The sequence below is a fragment of the Mesoplodon mirus genome (genome assembly GCF_964341445.2).
Source record: "Mesoplodon mirus genome assembly, chromosome: 1".
In the NCBI taxonomy this organism is placed as follows: Eukaryota; Metazoa; Chordata; class Mammalia; order Artiodactyla; family Ziphiidae; genus Mesoplodon; species Mesoplodon mirus.
Genome location: NC_138976.1, coordinates 18,621,574 through 18,642,264, shown reverse-complemented (window position 1 = coordinate 18,642,264; position 20,691 = coordinate 18,621,574). Strand labels below are relative to the sequence as shown.

At 38.5% G+C, this 20,691-nt stretch overlaps 1 long non-coding RNA gene and 1 pseudogene across 2 annotated transcripts in view; one reads left to right on the top strand and one right to left on the bottom strand.

The window, feature by feature from the left end:
- Positions 1–4,867: 4,867 nt before the first annotated feature.
- The window catches only part of LOC309801408, a 119,593-nt gene continuing 103,769 nt past the window's right edge, over positions 4,868–20,691 (bottom strand). The window contains exon 3 of the long non-coding RNA XR_014293576.1: positions 4,868–4,903. This is a non-coding gene — a long non-coding RNA (uncharacterized lncRNA). The remainder of the gene's footprint in view (positions 4,904–20,691) is intronic.
- Positions 12,545–13,021, top strand: LOC309804766 (acyl carrier protein, mitochondrial-like; annotated as a pseudogene). Its single transcript has one exon. The product of its transcript is annotated as an acyl carrier protein, mitochondrial-like (transcript).

The following is a 20,691-nucleotide window of genomic DNA, read 5'->3' as shown; positions in this document are numbered from 1 at the left end:
GGACAGACTCGATGCCCAAATGGAAAAGTTCTGGCATTTGGAAGGGATTTCCAACATGGAGCTGGTCTTGTTTGAAAATGGTGCATGTGTGCAGTATTCACTCATCATTAGGAGGAGAAACAGGAGGCGGCTTTCCCACTCCTGGGTTATCTATCTCCACTCTGTGAGGAGTGCCATAACATGTCTGATAGACTAGCTCTCGCTCTTCACATCCCAGCCAGCATAGCCCAGGAGACAGAAATAGCATTCATCGAAAGCCGCAATTACCTCATTTCACTGGCCTGTTTGTGCGAGATGTGCCTTGCCTCACAGTGACTGCACAGGGCCAAAAGTCCAGCAAACAGAGCCACTGCTTGTCCAAGAAATGGCCCTGCAAACAGGAAAGGACAGCATGTTCCCTGAGTAGATTGGGACCCTTGGCTGTTTTGCGGGTGTTTTTGTTTTTCAAGCCAGAAACAGTGTCTGAAAGTGCTGGGGATTTCCCAAGCCCCATTCGTCAGATGGCCAGGCTTCCTCTGACATCATCTCTGAGTGATGCAGTGCAGAGAGAGGGTCACACACGAGGCAATCGCGGGGCAACCTTAGCACGATTGCGGGAAATGAGAGAGTTAGTGCCAAGGTGGTCAGAAAAACAAGGCGGACTTTCTGAAACAGTGCATGGCAGATGGTGGGCACTCAAGGAGTACTTCTTGAATGAAACATGGAGGGATTAAATAAGTGACTTCCAGATTGTGCATCTAGTATATGGTAGAGATGAGATTTCAACTAGGGTGACCAACTGTTGTGGTTTACCTGGGACTAAGGGGTTTCTCTGGATATGTGACTTTGGATGCTAAAATCAGGAAAGGCTGAGGCAAACTGGAATGAGTTTGTCACATTAATTTCAACCCAGGTTTGCCTGACTCCGAAGTTCATGCCTTTAAACATAAATCAAAAACCTGTCCTCAAGGAGACTTAAGTTTAATAGGGGATTAAACTTGGGAACAGACAACTGTAATATACATTGAAAGGGCTTACTTGCTCGAGAGAAGGATTAGCAGCTTAGTCAAGCACCATTCATCAACACCCGTGACTCCTCCTTTCTAAGAGCAGTCCAGTTTCGTTCAGGAAATCCTTCTCCTAAACATGTGCTTCAATGAGCCAGTCCCGGAAACTGCACTACCCTTGCCAGTGAATGGTTTAGGAATGAGCATGTGACATAATGTTGGCCAGTGAAACATGAGAAGAAGTCTGATGGTCAGATTCTTGGAAAGGTTCCCTTGTTCTTAAAAAGAAACCAGCATCAACAAAAGCTCTTTTCACCCACTGGACATATTTATGTCTGTAAGTGACAGAACTGTGGTGGCTGTTTTAGATTTACCAAGGGAACTAGAGCTAGGATGGAAGATGCGGAAGGTGGAAAGGGCCTGTGTCTTTTATGATATTGTTGAGTTATTCAATGAACTGACCTGCAGCTGTCCTAACTCAGGATTGAGGTGCATTGCCTTTATGATTGAAGCTATTTGAGACAAGGCATTCTGTTCTGCAGTCGACAATATTCGATGTTTTTTTCAATTGTTACTGCTTTAAAGAAATTATCGGGCTTCCCTGGTGGCGCAGTGGTTGAGAGTCCGCCTGCCGATGCAGGGGACACGGGTTCGTGCCCCGATCCCGGAAGATCCCACATGCCGCGGAGCGGCTGGGCCCGCGAGCCATGGCCGCGGAGCCTGTGTGTCCGGAGCCTGTGCTCCGCAACGGGAGAGGCCACAGCAGTGAGAGGCCCGCGTACAGCAAAAAAAAAAAAAAAAAGAAATTATCATCCATCATTAAACATACAAATCCCTCTGTGCCCTGCCCTAGAGCACCTTACATGGAGTTGCCCATTTGAAAAGTAACTCAAATGCCAAATAATGCTTGTGATTCAAGAGTCTGGTATTTTGATTTTTCCCTTTAGGACGAAGGTGAATATGTATTACAGTTTGTTCAGGACAGTGCTGGTTTGTACCTGTGCAGTCGACAACATTCTAAAAAGACACAGTATCCAAAATGTGACATGCCATCAGAGGAAGGGGAGATGCTCACCAGTTGATGGCACAAGGGAAGGCTTTAGGAAGGATACAACACTTGAATTGTGCTGCGGAGGAAGGATATTCTTTCAATAGACAAAAGCAGGCATAGGAAATAACACTATTAAAACTAGAGAGGATGTGTAATCTAGGAATAGCTGGAGAAAAGCAAGTAGTCTAATTTGGCTAAAGCAAAGGTTTATGGAAGTGATTAATGGAACAGAAGCAGGAAATGTACTCAGGAAGTAAAGCATAGAAGACTTTTAATTCCAGGCTAAGTAAACTAGATTTTCCCCATAGATGATGGAGAGTCACTGAAAATGGGTGGCTAGACCCAAATTACTGTTGACCACCTGGACTTCTCCTTCATTTAGATTTACTGAATACTTAGAGCTATAATTCTCAACTTTAGAAGCATGCTAGAATCATCCAAAGGCCATTAATCACCTCTTTCTCTATATGCCACATATAAGGGATGTAAGCAGACTGTATTGCTCTGGGGAGAGAGGCCTGGATGTTTTTTACTTTCTGTTAAGCTCCTTGGTGATTCTGAAGTGCAATCATGTTTGAGAACCATTGACTTAGCCATCTATTATTCTGTATATTTTCAGTGTACTAATATGAGAAGTCTACTAGAAAGTCAAGCCATAAGGAATATTGGAGATTTTCTAAGTAAACACCTTTCATTTTTGGCTAATCACTGTCCTGCCTACCTTTAAAATAAAGGCATTATAAATGCTTAAGGGCCTTGAAAGTGTACCATTACCACCACCACTATTATCATTTTAATTGGGATTAAAAGGAAATACATAGCAGTTAAATGATGTGTCCAAAGCCAACCTGCATATTAGTATCAGATCTGGGACTGGAAACAAGTTTTCAAAATTATCTAGCATACTTTCCACTAAACTGAGTTGTTTCAGTAATGTATATTTCCCCAAAAGTTTTTAAATTCCTCTTTGTGTAGAAAACATGTGTTATATTTCTTTGTATCCTCCCAGCAACATCCTCCTCAAACGGCAACCTTCCTGAGTAACTGCCTCTTATATAATTGATTAAATACCAATCAACTTTGGAATCAACTTATCCGGTGATTCCAAAGCAGTAGTGGGCATCAGAATTACCCAGAGGGCTTGTTAAAACAGATTTCTGGGCTTCACCCTCAGGATTTTTGATTCAGTAGGTCCAAACTGATTCATATTCATAGAATATTCTCAGGTGAGGTCTATGCTCCTAGTCCAGAGATAATACTTTGGGAATCACTACACTTGTCCCAATCCAGAGGTAGATTTTTTTGTCTAAAGTTTATTTTTTAGTCAAATAAAGCTGGTCTGGATTCTAGATCTCGCGCTCTCTCTCTGTCTGACTTTGAGCAAACTGCCTCCTCTATTTAAGTCTCTGTTTTCAGATCTATAAAATGGAGCTGTTAATAAATACCTAGGAAGTATTATCATACAGTGGTTAGCATATAGAAAGGACTCACTCACTGTCCACTTACTAGCTCCTTTTCCCTTTACTGACTTTCCGTTGACAATCTACCTTTTCCAGGAAGAGAAATGCTGCCTGGCTCCAGTGGTAGATTCATGACTCCTCTTGTAGCTGGCTCTCCTTCAATGAGCTTGAGTTTCTTCCACCAATTGCTAACACACATATGGAGCCTATTTCTAGGAAATGTTATACAAATCATTTCAAAGGGGGAAAATGTGATAGGCAAATTATGTCAATATTATCCTCAAAGCAGTATTTTGGAGATAAAACCTATCCCATATGTTCTGTTTCACTTACTTTGGAGTTTTTAACAGTTTAACCATAGCAGCTGCTCCTGATCACTAATTGCCTGCAACATTAAACAATGGATACATATCAGTTCCCAGACTTTTCCTTCTGTGTCAACCTCAGAGCTTCCAGATATTTACAGACTTCTCCAGGTCGTTTCATTCCTCTTGTGCTGAACTCTGTCAGCCTATGACTGAGCAAAAGATGGTATGGGATGGATCCAGGTGACCTTTGGCATGAGCCTTGGTGAAACCAGAGCAGTAACAGATGGGGTTCCAGACCCGGAGACAATCTGGCTCCACACAATCTTTCCATGACTCAAAGGACCTTGACTAAATTTCCGTCACCACTCCTGGTTGATGGGTGATTTTCCATGTGAATTTTCTGGGACCTTCTTCATCAGAAACTATGTACAGCCATGTATCTTATTGTCCATGCAAGGAACTTGAAATTTGCTGCTTATTCTTTTTTTTTTTTTTGAATCTACTATTTCAAGTCAGTTTCCAAGTCCTATCAGTGCTTCCACCTAAGCTCTTGATTCTCTCTGTTCTCTCAGTCTCCACTGCTCTTACATAAGCCACCATCTTTTTAAGCTAAGGTTACTATAATATCATCCCAAGCAATATTTCCTGACTTCTACTGAACCCCATTCCACCTATGCCTTACCACAGCTGGAATGATCTTTCTAAGACACAAATTGTATCATGTCATTCCCTTGAATCCCTTTCCAGTGACTTCCAACTAGACTCAGAAACTGAGTCTAATCTCATCATCCTGGTTGACTCTAAATCTGCACTGTTCAATATGGTAGCCACGAGCCACATGTGGCTATTTAATTTACATTTAAATTAATTACAATTTCATAAAGTTGAAAATGAAGTTCCTCAGTCACACTAGCCAGATTTCAAGCGCTCAATAACCATGTGTAGCTAGGACCTAGTATTTTGGACAATGAAGATACAGACTATTTCCATCATCACAAAACTTTCTATTGGAAAGCACTGCTCTGAATATTGAAAAATGGTTAACATTACTTACCTTATTGTGATGCTCTACATGGCCATCATATTGGGAAACGGTGCCTGCGAACACAGATGAAGGGAATGTAAACTGATGTGAGCATTCTACAGTGCAACAGTTCTTAATGAAATTAAAGATGCTTATAAGCCCCAGAGAACTATCACACAGCTCTCAAAGGGAATACACTCGAGGTTGGTTGTCACAGCATTATTTGGGTTAGCAGTTTATGGAAGACAACCTAAGAGTTCATGACCAGGGGACTGGATGAGTAAAATATGGAAGATGCCTACTGCAGAATACTGTGAAGCAGCCAGAAGCAAATGACTAGATACACACATACTTATCTTTAAAACATATTGTTATATTCTTACTGTGGAATATGAATTAGCAGTAAAATAATTTTAAAAGTACTAATATATGCCAAAACTTGGATGGATCTCACAGATATTAAGTTGAATTAAAAAAAGTCAGACATAAGAGGGTACATACTTTATGATTCCATGCTTATGAAGTTCATTGAACATGCAAAATAATTTTTTGGTGATAGAAATCAGAACAGTGGTTGCATCTAACTTGGGATTTACTATAAAGGGACAGAAGGAAACTTTCTGGGGAGATGGAAATGTTCTATATTTTGATCAGCGTGTCCATTACATGGAAATATACATTTGTCAAACTTATTTAACTATATGCTTAAGATCTGTGTGTTTTACCGTATGTAAACAGACCCCAATAAAATTAGTTATTTTTTTAAAATATATAGTTTTAAAGGCAAAAAGATTAGTTTCAGATGAGATATACAGCCATGTATATATGCATTCAAAACCACAATAAGTATTTTATAAAGTTACTCATAAACAAAAGTATACATAACAAAAACTTTGAATCAGTATTTTTGCTAAGGATCAGGGGACATAAATGCTAGTAGGGATTAGGGATGAAAGAGATATAAATTAGGATAAAGTAAACTAGTGAGGGTCCTTAAATGGACTAGAGGTGACTGAGCCGTGACTGGGGAGTGTGATCAAGTCAACTCAACTTTCTGTACCAGAAACCAATAAGGCCTTCACTGGGAGAGAGCTTCTCTCTTTTTTTCCAGGGGTGGCTGAACTAGGATTGTGTAATACTTGTGTGAGGTGGAGTCTAGAGGAGAGAAAGGGGATGAGGTGGACAGGAGGGATGGAGATACTGCGGGAGGGGAAGAGGGAGATGGGGAGAGAGAAGGGGGAAGAAATGGAACATCTAGACATTTGAATCTTCAGAGTTTCTGAGACAGCTCCATCTCTGGAATTTTCAGGAATATAAACACATATATTTCCTTTCCCCCCCGCCAAACTAGTTTGAGTGGGTTTCTCTCATTTGCTTTCAAAAATGTACTAATATCCTAAAGTAGTTTAATATTTTAAAGAATCTGTGATAAGTCCTATTTTAGCATTTTAAAAACTTTTTGTCATAGAAATAGTCAAATATATACACAAATTGAAAGATTAGTATAAGGAATTCTCAGCTTTAACAAGTTTTAGAATATCGCTAATATACTATATATCTCACACAAAAATACTTATGTATGTCTAAAGTTAAGAACTGTTTTTAAAAATATAACCATGATACTAAGATTACACCAATTTTCCCCTTAACATTACTAAATACACAATGTTCAAATTTCCCTGATTTTTTAATAAATATCATTTTATCATATTTTTTCAAAGCAAGATCCAAACAATACCTAAAACAATTAATATGTTTCTTGAGTTTATTTTTACAGTTTCCCCATCCCTCTGTATGTGTGTGTGCCCATACATGTGAGCCTGTGTATAACTTATTTGTTGAAGAAACTCGCACTTTGCTCCCACAGAATTTTCCTTATTCTGGATTTTTAGACTGCACTCTTGCTTCATATCTTACCCTGGTCCTGTATTTTCTATGAACTAGTAAGTTTTACTTTAATTCTTAGGCAAGAATACTTTATGGAGGTATTCTATAATTTCTGTTGCATCACATCAGAAGAAAATTAATGTCTGATAATGTCTCTTCCAGTGATGTTAAGAGTGATCAGTACATTCAGGGATTTCCAGCTGGATCCATCTATTTAAACTTCCTTATCAGCTTTTCACCTAAGGTTTCAGAATCCACTGATGATCGTTCATCATTTCATTAAAGGTGCTAAAATGTTGATTTTTTATAGTCCTGTGTTTAATAGCTGTAAATGGTCTATAAAGAAAGCTTTTCTTTTCACATTATTTGGATACGTGAGGTAGAGTTCTTATAGGAAAGATACATTAATGCTTGATTCTTTCCCCATGTTTAACAGTTTTCAGAGTAAGCTGACACTTATAAAGGCAAAAAAATGAGAGTTTGGGATTTTTGTTTAAAAATATCTTTATGAGCTCATAGATTATAAAATATTTTATGTTTAAATCTATTTCATTTATTATTCTCTTTGTGGCCCAAATGTTCTATTTTTGGCCAATGGCAGCTCATGAGTCCTTTTGATCCAATGTCATTCATTGATAGACCTACTTTTTCTTTTTATTAGAGTATAATTGCTTTACAATGTTGTGTTAGTTTCTGCTGTACAATGAAGTGAATCAGCTCTATGTATACCTCTATCCCCTCCCTCTTGGACCTCCCTCCCACCCACCCCCATCCTACCCATCTAGTGTGATAAGATGTCCCAGGCTCCTCTCATGTTCCTGACCCGAGACCTGGGGAATTAATTATATCTCCAAGGTACCCTTTTTCTTTTTTTGGTGGGAAATAGCATTTTGAAACAACACCATCTGGGAACTAACAGTGATCATCACTGCTAGTCATTATGGATCGGATATTGCTTCTCAGTATTTTCAGTGGACAGAGCTAGGAAATATATATTTTTTTAAAAGAAAATATTTTTCTATTTCCAACCACATGTAGACAATTTGTGGTTTGGTTAGCATCTTGATTTTAAATTTTTATCTCATCTGCTGAAAAATTTTTGATTTTTAAATACTTATTTGCTTTATCCAACTATAAGATAATAGTATTGGAATAAGGAGGCCAATATTATTACTATCAATATCATTGTTGCAAGCAAGACTGTTTGGGCAGTTCATGTTGTCCTTGGTATATGTTACCACATTATCCTATTTATAGTCAATTAAAATGAGTCTTCCATGTGTAGCTAAGTCACTGACTTAACACACAGATCCATTTGTTACATTTTACTTTTTGATGGATTGTTATTTGACTTTTCTGGATTGCCATTTTTATTTCTGATTTAAAAAAAAAATTTAAAATATTTACATGGCTCCAAAGTCCTGTTTACAAAATGAGATATATTCAGACAAAGTTAGATTTTATTTTAACCTTTACCTGTCTCCCTCCTCCCCCCTATAGATAACTGCTTTAATTTGCTTATTTTTGCTTATTCTTCTATTTTTATGTATGTGCATATGTGGATCTTAGATAACAGGTAACATGTGCTATACATGCTGTTCTGCACCTTGTCAAGTCTTATTTCAGAAGTGAAGAATCCTTCCTTTGAGACATTCTATTTTCCTGCACCTACCTCAATTATTTAAGTAAAAGTAGGGGTTTATGTAGAGCAAGTTTTCTAAACAGAAGGCACACGTATATCTTGTAACCAATGTGAAAAGGACTTGAAAAGTCAAGAAGTTCCTTTGAAGGCTAATGTCTAGGATTATTAAGATTCACAGCAGAGTTTCTTTCCTCTTTGGAGTTGAACAGATTTTAGATGAAGAAAGTGTAGGCTTTGCTAATGGAGATGGCCTTGTGTATATACCGAACTGGGTTTGTGGACATTAAAAGCTACTTGACATGCACCGATCTTTTACTGGTAAGAATTTGGGAATAGCAATTTCTTTCCTGCTTCTTTGACCTCCTCCCAAATCCCGTGGTGGTACATTATGGCTGCAGAGAACTGTAAATGTTAGCAAGCAGCAATTTGAAAGTCCTAAAAAATGTAGTTGCAGAGGCAATTCAAACATCAGGTATCCTTCTCATCATCTGGACTCTGGTTTTAGAGCTATTGAGGGAATTCCGTCAAATCTCAAACTGCATTGGATCGCTGATCTGGTATGAATACTCAAGTTACTCTGAATAGCTGCATTTTCAATGCATGAAAGCAGCTGTTACTTCTTTCTGTCCTTTCCTTAAAACAAAAACCAAAAAACATACATATACGTACATATATATGTGTGCATATATACATATATATGTGTATATATATATATATACACACACACATACATACACACACACATACATATATTTCACTGAAAAGGCATTTCTTTCTGAGGACAAATACAGCAGTTTTGAATAAGGAGGCTGAAATATCTACCCAGTCTAGATGTATGTCTGATCCTTAATGTTCTCTCACTGAGGTCTTTTCATACCCATTTGCAGTTTGGGAGTCCTATTCAGTAAGTGTGCTTGGGTGGTTAATGACAAAGAGAGACATTGTACACCTCCTACTACAATCACTGTGAAGAGACTGAAGGTTAATAAAAAGGACAAAGGTACAGACTGAAAATCCTATGCTCTTTTTCTCTTTCCTATAAATTGCAGTACAGAAGATAAATGCATAGTTTATTTTTAGCTGCACAAAATAAATTTTATTTTACTAATATTGTTCACATTCAAACACACACACACATTGTATGTTAATTATCTCTAATTCTGTTGATGCTATTTATTGGGGTTTCCCATCTTCCAGCATTCTGAATTATCAAAAAATGATTTGTGTCTACAAAAATGGAAGCTACTTGCCTCAAGGAGACTGAAGAATGGGGAAGAGGGTGGTGGGGAGGATTCACCTTTCCTTAAAGATCTTTGTCACTAACACTTAAGGATCTTTTTGACCTCAAAACCTTTCAGTATCAGTCACCATCCTTCTTAGGTAAATAAAAGAGAAATTGATGTCAAAACAAATGGCTGTCTCCATAAATTCTAACCAAGTCAGCAATAACTCCAGAAGAGAATGAGCTGACGCTTGCTGTGTCCTTTGAGATTTTAAAACTGTCTGGCTGAGTATTTAAGCAGAAAAACACCTTTTCTAATCTGACCTGCCCACACTCGACTCCTACTGCATCCCTGCCTACCTTCCCCAAACCTTCCTTCTCCAGAATTAATGGAGACACGATCGGGAGAAACAGCTGAAGTAGGAGCCGCATGAAATTCTTGTTCATCTAGCAGCATGCTGTGCGAGCTGAGGCCAGCTTTTTTCCTCTCTGCACCTCAGTTCCTCTCACCATAAAATGAGAGGCTTGGAATAATGATCTCCATGGCTCCTTTCAACTCTGACATTTGGGGGAATCTACAAAAATGCTCCAAGATATTAGAAGAGTTCCATTTAAACACCTGGCCACTTTAGAAGGGCTTTGCATATATATTGTATTTCACTTGCTAAATCGCCAAATAAACCTGATGTGAGTGATCCCCAAGAGGACACGAGACCAAATTGCAAATGTCTGTTTGTGATGATGGAGGTCTTGTAATCTGAGCATTGATCCTAGAAAGCCTTTGGGTGCTTCTCAGAGTAACGTAAGATTATAAAGTGATGTATTACCCACGAGAAATCCTTTCCCATTTACATTTCATTTTCCTCTGTGGCATTTAACTTATTTTTTTATTATGTGCCACCATCATAAATATTTATACTGCAATGTATGATTGGTCAATAAAGAAAAATCAATACTGGGTTTTTGCTGCCCAGGAAAGAGATTGTTCTTTACCTGATTCTAATCAAGAATCTCAAAAAAAAAAAAAAAATCACAGGTGGGAAGGTGGAATAGGGACCCAACTGGGAAAAGGAAAACATGTATTATTTATTTTATATTTTTATATTATATATATTTTATACTTACACACACTCACACTGATACACAAAGCCTTTTTATTTAAAACTGTCTTGTTAGCAACCTTCAATTCAGTCTAACTGCCTTCCTATAGTGCCTATGAATTACAGAAAGTGATGAACTTTAACACAGAAAGCCATGACAGTTACTCCATTGTGGTTGCATCTGCCATTATATACAAGGGAGATGAACTTGGAAGTAAGAAAAAAAAGTTTTCTCATCACTTCCATAAACCATATTTACCAAGTACTGACTCTATGCCAAGTAATATTTTAATGCTTGTGTTCCAGCTGAAAGGATCATGCTCTTACTTTATAATAAAGGGAGTAGACAAACAAAGGGGATAAGTCCTGTTACGTGATTAAAACAAGCTTAGGTGATAGAGAGTCACTGAATGTCTGTTTAGATTGGTTAGAGAAATTCTTGAGAAGTAACTGTAGAAGCTACAATCAGATCATCAATAAAATTACTACAATCCAACTGAGGAAGTCACACGCACAAACAAGTAATTGTAATATAAGGCAAGAAGTGGCCAGTGCTCCAAAAACTCTTGCTATACTCAGTGGGTGGTTTATGGACCAGCAACATCAGCATCATCTGGGAGCTTGATAGCAATGGAGAATCAGAGATCCCACCCTAGATCTGCTGCATTTTAACACATTTTCCAGGTAATTCAAAGGCACATGAACATTAGAGCAACACTGTTCTTAACAAAACAGAATTCAGAGGAAAAAGAAATCATATCCAGCTTGCAGATGGAAGGGTTCCTGGAGGAAGAATTATAAAGGCAACCTAAGAAAATGGATAAGATGCAAGTCATTCTTTGTTTATCATTTCTTCTCCATGTTATTTAGAGGGATTCACAACAAGACCATACAATGAGAGCCATCATGCTAAACTTAACAACAGCATAAAAAAGAATAATATACTTAGGAATAAATTCAATCAAGGAGGTGAAAGATATGTACACTGAAAACTATAAACACTGAGGAAAGAAATTGAAGAAGTCACAAATAAATGGAAAGATATCCCACTTTCATGTATTGGAAGAATTAATATCGTTAAAAAATTTATACTACCCAAAGAGATATAAAGATTCAATGTGATTACTACCATAATTCCAATTGCATCTTTCACAGAAATAAAAAAAAATTCTAAAATTTATATAGAACCATAGAAGTCTCCAAACAGCCAAATTAATCTTGTGAAAGAAGAACAGAGTTGGAAGCATCACACTTCCTGATTTCAAATTACATTACTAAGTTATAGTAATCAAAACAGTATGATACTGTCATAAAAACAGACACATAGACCAATGGAACAGAATCAAGAGCCCAGAAATAAACCTGTGCATATACAGTCAACTAATTTTCAACAAAGGTGCCAAAAGTATACAATGACAAAAGGATAGCCTTCAATAAATAGTGCTGAGCAAAGTGTATACACATGTGCAGAAGAATGAAATTGGCCCCTTATCTTACACCATGAGCAAAAACCAACTCAAAATGGATTAAAGACAAATCTAAGACCTGGAATCATAAAACTTCTAGAAGAAAACATAGGGTAAAAGCTCCTTGATACTGGTCTTAGCAATGATTTTTTGGATATGACATCAAATGCTTATGTAACAAAAGGAAAAATAAACAAATGGGACTCTATCAAACTAAAAAGGTTCTGCACAGAAAAGGAAAAAAATCAATAAATGAAAAGGCAATGATGATTGGGAGAAAATATTTGCAAACCATATATCTGAAAAGGGATTAATATTCAAAATATATAAGAAACTCATACAACTCAATAGCAAAAAACAACCCAATTAAAAATTGGGCATCCTGGGTTGGCATAGCCATGGCAGCTCGTGTCCTTTGCGCCTGTGTCCACTGACTGCCTGCGGCCTTTGTGCCGCTGACCAGGCTCCCCACGCTGGCCACGGCCCAGCCACTCAGCACTACCCTTTTCCCCGCGGGGGCCCAGAGGAGGCCTGGGGCTCTGCAGTCGGCCTCGCTGCTTGCGCAGTTTCCAGTTGGAGTTACATAGCTGTGCCCCCAGTATAGTGATGCACTCCTTTGACATTAGAGGGCATCAAGGACCCTGTCCTTTACGTCTTAAAACTCTATGACAAGATTGACCCAGAAAGGCTCTCAGTAAATTCCCATTTTATGAAAGACCTGGGCTTAGACAGTTTGGACCAAGTGGAGATCATAACGGCCATGGAAGATGAATTTGGGTTTGAAATTCCTGATGTAGATACAGAGAAGTTAATGTGCCCACAAGAAATTGTAGATTACACTGCAGATAAGAAGGATGTATATGAATAAAATACCAGACCCCCCCTTTTTTTAACATCTTTATTGGAATATAACTGCTTTACAATGGTGTGTTAGTTCCTGCTTTATAAAAGAGTGAATCAGCTATACATATACATATATCCCCATATCTCATCCCTCTTGTGTCTCCCTCCCACCCTCCCTATCCCACCCCTCTAGGTGGTCACAAAGCACCGAGCTGATCTCCCTGTGCTATGCGGCTGCTTCCCACCAGCTATCTATTTTACATTTGGTAGTATATATATATCCATGCCACTCTCTCACTTCATCCCAGTTTACCCTTCCTCCTCCCCGTGTCCTCAAGTCCATTCTCTATGTCTGCATTTTTATTCCTGTCCTGCCCCTAGGTTCTTCAGAACCATTAAAAATTTTTTTTAATTCCATATATGTGTTAGCATATGGTATTTGTTTTTCTCTTTCTGACTTACTTCACTCTGTATGACAGACTCTAGGTCCGTCCACCTCACTACACATAACTCAATTTCATATCTTTTTATGGCTGAGTAATATTCCATTGTATATATGGATCTTCTTTATCCATTCATCTGTCGATGGACACGTAGGTTGCTTCCATGTCCTGGCTATTGTAAATAGAGCTGGAATGAACATTTTGGCGCATGACTTTTTTTGAATTATGGTTTTCTCAGGGTATATGCCCAGTAGTGGGATTGCTGGGTCATATGGTAGTTCTACTTTTAGTTTTTTAAGGAACCTCCATACTGTTCTCCATAGTGGCTGTATCAATTTACATTCCCAACAACAGTGCAAGAGGGTTCCCTTTTCTCCACACCCTCTCCAGCATTTATTGTTTCTAGATTTTTTGATGATGGCCATTCTGACTGGTGTGAGGTGATACCTCATTGTAGTTTTGATTTACATTTCTCTAATGATTAGTGATGTTGAGCATCCTTTCATATGTTTGTTGGCAATCTGTATATCTTCTTTGGAGAAATGTCTATTTAGTTCTTCTGCCCATTTTTGGATTGGGTTGTTTGTTTCTTTGATATTGAGCTGCATGAGCTGCTTGTAAATTCTGGAGATTAATCCTTTGTCAGATGCTTCATTTGCAAGTATTTTCTCCCATTCTGAGGGTTGTCTTTTCATCTTCTTTATGGTTTCCTTTGCTGTGCAAAAGGTTTTGAGTTTTATTAGGTCCCATTTGTTTATTTTTATTTCCATTTCTCTAGAAGGTGGGTCAAAAAGGATCTTGCTGTGATTTATATCATAGAGTGTTCTGCCTATGCTTTCCTCTAAGAGTTTTATAGTGTCTGGGCTTATATTTAGGTTTTTAATCCATTTTGAGTTTATTTTTGTGTATGGTGTTAGGGAGTGTTCTAATTTCATTCTTTTACATATAGCTGTCCACTTTTCCCAGCACCACTTATTGAAGAGGCTGTCTTTTCTCCATTGCATATTCTTGCCTCCTTTATCAAAGTTAAGGTGACCATATGTGTGTGGGTTTATCCCTGGGCCGTCTATCCTGTTCCATTGATCTATATTTCTGTTTTTGTGCCAGTACCATACTGTCTTGATTCCTGTAGCTTTGTAATATAGTCTGAAGTCAGGGAGCCTGATTCCTCCAGCTCCGTTTTTCTTTCTCAAGATTGCTTTGGTTATTCGGGGTCTTTTGTGTTTCCATACAAATTGTGAAATTTTTTGTTATAGTTCTATGAAGAATCCCATTGGTAGTTTGATAAGGATTGCATTGAATCTGTAGATTTCTTTGGGTAGTATAGTCATTTTCACAGTGTTGATTCTTCCACTCCAAGAACATGGTACATCTCTCCATCTGTTTGTATCATCTTGAATTTCTTTCATCAGGGTCTTATAGTTTTCTGCATACAGGTCTTTTATCTCCTTAGTTAGGTTTATTCCTAGGTATTTTATTCTTTTTGTTGAAATGGTAAATGGGAGTGTTTCCTTAATTTCTTTTTCAGATTTTTCATCATTAGTGTATAGGAATGCAAGAGATTTCTGTGCATTAATTTTGTATCCTGCAACTTTACCAAATTCATTGATTAGCTCTAGTAGTTTTCTGGTAGCATCTTTAGGATTCTCTATGTATGTCTTCTGCAAACAGTGACAGCTTTACTTCTTCTTTTCCGATTTGGATTCCTTTTCTTTCTTTTTCTTCTCTGATTGTTGTGGCTAAAATTTCCAAAACTATGTTGAATAACAGTGGCAAGAGTGGACAATCTTGTCTTGTCCCTGATCTTAGAGGAAATGCTTTCAGTTTTTCACCATCGAGAATGATGTTGGCTGTGGGTTTCAGACCCCTTTTCTTCACTGAGAGAAGACTCAGAAGGTGCTGGCGAGTGTCTGGAAGTGAGAACGCATTTCTGCATCATTGCTGACTTTGACGGAGTAATTCTGTTTAGACTTGTACTTAAATCATCTTAAGTGTTTTGCCCTTTGAAAATAAATCTATAAAACCAAACAACAACAAAAAAAGGGAGCAAAGTACTTGAATAGATATTTTCCCAAAGAATACATACAAGTGGCCGATAGGTATATGAAAAGATGCTCACTAACCATCAGGGAAATGCAAATCAAAATGACAATGAGATACCTGTTAGGCTGATTATTGTCAAAGAGACAAAGGATAACAAGTGTTGGTGAGGATGTGGAGAAAAGGGAACTCTTGTACACTGTTGGCAGGAATTTAAATTGGTACAACCATTATGAAAAAGTATAGGGGTTCCTCAAAAGCTTAAAAATAGAACTACTATATGATCCAGCAATCCCACTTCTGGGTATATATCCAAAGGAAATAAAATCACTATATTGAAGAGATATCTGCACTTCCCTTTTAATTGTAGCATTATTCACAGTAGCTGAGATATGGAAACAATCTAAGTGTACCTTCACAGATGAATGGATAAAGAAAATGTAATATTTGTATCTGGGTAGCTAGCTAGCTAGAATAGGATATTATGCAGGCTGTAAAAAGAAGGAAATCCTGCGATTTGTGACAACATAGATGAATCTGGAGGACATTATGCTAACTGAAATAAGCCAGACAAAGAAAGAAAAAACTGCATGATCTCACTTATATGTAGAACATAAAAAGTCAAATACATAGAAGCAGAGAGTAGTACGGTGGTTACCAACGGCAGAGGGTTGGGGGAAATGGGGAGATATTAGTCAAAGAGTACAAATTTGCAGCTGTGTAGGATGAATAAGTATAAATACTTAATATACAGCATGATGACTATAGATAATAATAAACTTAATATTGGAGATTTTCTAAGAGAGTGTATTTCAGATACTCTATGCATAAAAAAAGGGGGAAAGGGGTAATTAAGTGGGGAGATATGTTAGCTTGACTGCAGTAAGCATTTCACTATGCATATATATGTCAAACCATTATGTACACCTTAAATATATACAATTGTTACTTGTAAACTCCCTCAAAAAGAGAGTATATATTGGGAATGTTTGGTCTTTCTATACCTGGGGATGGAAATATAAACCCCGAATATAAAAGTTTTGCTGTGTAACAAGAATTTGGTGATATCCTCAGCTCTTGGCAGTACCTTATCTATATTGAGAATGGTCCCTAAAATCTGTCTCATTAGGGCAAAGCCATCTTGAGACATGCTTCATTAGCTACTGCACTATGGGACTCCCTTTGTAAACTTGGGTAAAAAATCTTGATATTTTATTAGGGAAAAAGGGACAACTTTTGTGTTCTCACCAACACATTTAGGTATTTTGGAGGGATCACAAATTAAAATGGTGTGGTCTGTGTGTGGTGACTTCTGGATGTGTGATCCTGGAAGAACGCAACTAAATGGATTATTCATCATACTCTACCTTATGTCAAATTAGAAGAATTGCAGCACAAATACAAATTGACACATGTGTGTTTGTGTGTGCGTGCATATGTACTGTGATGCAGAAAAAAGAACATAGCCTTGCAAATCAGATAAATCTGATTCCAATCATTTTACTTCTCTAAGCTTCAGAGTTTTCTACAAAATGGGATTAATAAAAACTACCTCATAAGGTTTTTGGAAGAATTAAATGAGATAATTAGAAGTCACTTAGTCCCATGCCTGGCACAGTGTATGTGCTCAACACTAGTTACTTTCTGTTTAATAAAAATATTATCTATACCTCCTGTTCTAAGAAAAAACATCTAGACATATTATCTCTACAACTAGGAGACATTATTTGGAATCATCTCACCACAGATTATGAGAAATAAGTAAGATTTCTTGATACTGATGTTATTAACATTGGAGTGCCAGATAGATGTTTTTGGACAAAGGTATGGCATAAATAATAAATATATGAAAATAATATATTATATGAACAAATCAACATCTCTTGGGCTTTCCTTGTCATTGTGGCACAATTCCATTTGGGAAAGGAACAGAAGAAATAATGCCCTGTCAGTTCCTAGGTTAATTACTAGTCATCACGTTGGCTGTTTTATGAGGAAAACATGTATTGTAATTGTCACATGTTCAGCTCTAACTTTGCTAAAAACCCTTTAAGAAGATCTCTGTTAATTATCTAATTTGTCTGGCAAATTAGGCTGATTTAAGAACCCAATATGCCTGCTACAATCTCCCTATAGTTCAAAATTTTCAGAACGTATGTGAAAATATGATGGGCTTAAGTTTTGCATTATGGTGGTATAATTCTTTATTAGCTTCTACCCCGTCACCCACCCCAATTCCTAAATTACGTTTGATGAGGCACCAAGAAAGACAGGACTTTGGAGAGGGCCTCTCGGGGCTACGCTAATTGAATATTACTATCAAAACAAAGCAATCACGAGTCTTGAAGGTATTAAAATCTGGTGCAGAGAAAGTGACAAGAGCATAGCCAAGAATAAGAAAAAATGAAAATGAAATGAAGACACATTAAAGGCAGGGCAAACGTAAGCACACAGTTCTGGCTCATTTGCCCTTGTCCAGCCAGAGGAGTCAAGGTCTTTATGAAAGAAGCCAAGATAATTGATAACAGTCTCTGCTGTAAGCAGTGGTTAAAAGGGAGAGAGTGGTGGAGTTTTGCTGCTGATATACATTGAAAGACATTCTAGGCTCTTTTCTTTTCTTTTTTCTTCCCTCCCACTCCCCACTCCCCACTCCCAACTCCTGCATAGCAAGACAACAGCATCTTGAAGTGGTTTCTTTCATGGCATGTTTTTATGGGAAAAGGAGGAAAACTCTTGGTATTTTAGCCTTGCCTGAGATATGACAGCAATGCATCCCACTGCACCACTATCACCTCACCGGCCCACTGGAATATTTAAAGTGTATGCTCGTCTTAGTCTTGTCCTTTCCTAGACTGAAATAGAATTAAGTTGAGGAGGGATAAGGAGAGAAGTTTCTACACAGCCGAGCAGGAGACCTGAGCTGGAGTCTAGGGTGGGATGAACTGGGAGGACTCCCTGTCTTCTTTGCTGCAGGGCCCTCATCTGTTAAATGAAGGGGGAAAGTAGTTTCAACTGCTATGTCACAGGGTTACAAATACCTGACGGCTGCCTGGATTTCACCGTGGAAGGATTATAGCTTTCAGCAAAGTGGTTTTATAGCACTCTGGTGGTTAAAGGCCCACCCTTTGGAATATTTTAGCCCTGAGTTTAAATTCTGGGCCCATATCTTGAGCAAATTAAATAATCTTTAGATTGCCTTATCTGTAAGGTGTAGACAATATTATAACTTTTTCAATGTTATTTGCATGTGTATGTGTGAAAATTAAATGAGATAAACACAATGCCTGACACAGAGTTAAGTCTCTGATAAAAAAGACAGAGCCTAGGGCCTCCCTGGTGGCGCAGTGGTTGAGAGTCCGCCTGCCGATGCAGGGGATACGGGTTCGTGCCCCGGTCTGGGAGGATCCCATATGCCGCGGAGCGGCTGGGCCCGTGAGCCATGGCCGCTGAGCCTGCGCATCCGGAGCCTGTGCTCCGCAACGGGAGGGGCCACAACAGTGAGAGGCCCGCGTAAAAAAAAAAAAAAAGACAGAGCCTTTTACAGAACCCTTCCCCCCGCCTTAGGACACTAGTGTGAGCATTTGGGGCCTGGTGCTACAGAAACCATTTTAAAATCATGAGATAGCAAGCACATAGATAAAATCCTGGGTCCTTTTTTTTCTTTTAAAAATTAATTAATTTATTTTTACTTATTTTTGCCTGCGTTGGGTCTTCATTGCTGTGCACGGGCTTTCTCTAGTTGCAGCGAGCGGGGGCTACTCTTCGTTGCGGTGCGTAGGCTTCTCATTGCACTGGCTTCTCTTGTTGTGGAGCACAGTCTCTAGGCACGTGGGCTTCAGTAGTTGTGGCATATGGGCTCAGGAGTTGTGGCTCGCGGGCTCTAGAGCGCAGGTTCTGTAGTTGTGGCACACGGGCTTAGTTGCTCCGCGGCATGTGGGATCTTCCCGGACCAGGGATCAAACCTGTGTCCCCTGTATTGGCAGGCGGATTCTTAACCACTGCGCCACCAGGGAAGTCCTGAAATCCTGGGTCCTTGATGGCATCACTGAGCCACAAAACCAGCCCTGGAATTGTCGACTACCAGACTTCTTAATAAATCAGTTAATAAATACCTGTTTTGTTTTAATGACTATTAGTCAGAACTTGCTTATTTCTAATGGGCACCCTAGATGGTACACAATAAGTGTTTAATTGTGGAGAGCTCGTGGTAAACACTCAAGTATGACCTTTTGAAATTGTCAGTATTCAGAATGGTAGTTGTAATTTAGGTGCTGTATTAAAGCTTCTTTTTTCTTCTGCCTTTTCCCAACTTGACTCAGAGCTCCTTGGGGGCACTGAGCTCCAACACTGCAGATGACACATTGTAAAACTTCTGGGCCATTGGCAGGAATCAAATTCACCTCTACAGTACAATTTTATTACAAAGTCTGATGGAAAGGGGGGTATGTAAATCTGGGTGAGAATCCCAGTTTCACTAAATCTTTCTTGCTATGTCACTTTGGGTAAGTCACTGGCCCCCTCTTAGTTTCCCCCTCTAAAAAATGATGACAATACTTTCTACGTCTCAGGGCTATAGGGATTCAAAGACATAAAATGAATAGAAGACGTTATAAACATTACAAATTTTTAAAGGGTACCCCCACTCCCATTTGAGTTTTTACCCCAAATTTGGCCACTGGAACAAACCAGAAAAGTGAGGGTTCTCTTCAAATCTGCATCTCAAATGTGGCTGAGCTGTGGTCATCACTGTACATTCTCTAGCGTGTTCGGAGGCTTTGCTCCAAAACATCTGGGTGTTTTATGACTTTAATCCCAATTTAAAATTCCACAATACCTCACACAGTCATCTTTCTTTATCCAGAAAATGCTTTGCATCAGACCAAGTAAGAAAAGCAAGAGCCTGGTGTGTAATCCTTTCAGCTGTCTTTTGATCTCTCTTCTGCTTCTACTAAGAGTTCAACGCACAAGTCACTTCTCCACCACTAAAACACGGGTTGTACCATAAAGGCCAGTGATTCTTTTATTTCATAGTGGTAAAAGCATTTTAGCAAGTAAGCTGGGCTTAGGTCTCTGTTCTGACACACATTAGCTATGGTATCCTGGGCAGATAACTCACTGAACTACTGTCTTCTCATGAATAAAATAACATGAGAAATACAGGCTTCGCATGGGAACAAAATGAGACCATGCATTTGAAAGAAAGGTCCTGGTAAACAAAG